The following is a 405-nucleotide window of genomic DNA, read 5'->3' as shown; positions in this document are numbered from 1 at the left end:
TACATTTTAGACATTCAGCAGATGCCTTTTTTTGTGATGCATGGTTGCAAAGTGTGTGTATATCTAATCTTGGTCTCAATTGGGACTCCCTGCCAAAACACCATTCACCACTCCTTCAGAGGGAGTTGATAGGTAAACCTTTAAGCTCTTTAGTCGATGCAAAACAGGGAGCATTTACATGTTTCGCTTCACATGCAAAAGGCATCCTGCCTGGCTTTGGGCCTACAGAGGACCACAAACACTCTGTTAATGCAGCCTCTCCGCAGGGACATTAGAAAGTGGTGCACAAAGAAATGAGAATAGAGAATAGACCCCCCTGTGAATAGAACATTACCTCCTCTGGCTTCTAACCTGGGGTATAATGAGTTTAAGACCCTTGTTTAGATATTTGTGATTGGAATGTTT

The sequence above is a fragment of the Nansenia antarctica genome, assembly GCF_963989245.1.
Source record: "Nansenia antarctica genome assembly, chromosome: 14".
NCBI lineage: Eukaryota > Metazoa > Chordata > Actinopteri > Argentiniformes > Microstomatidae > Nansenia > Nansenia antarctica.
Note: the sequence above shows the minus strand (reverse complement) of the source record.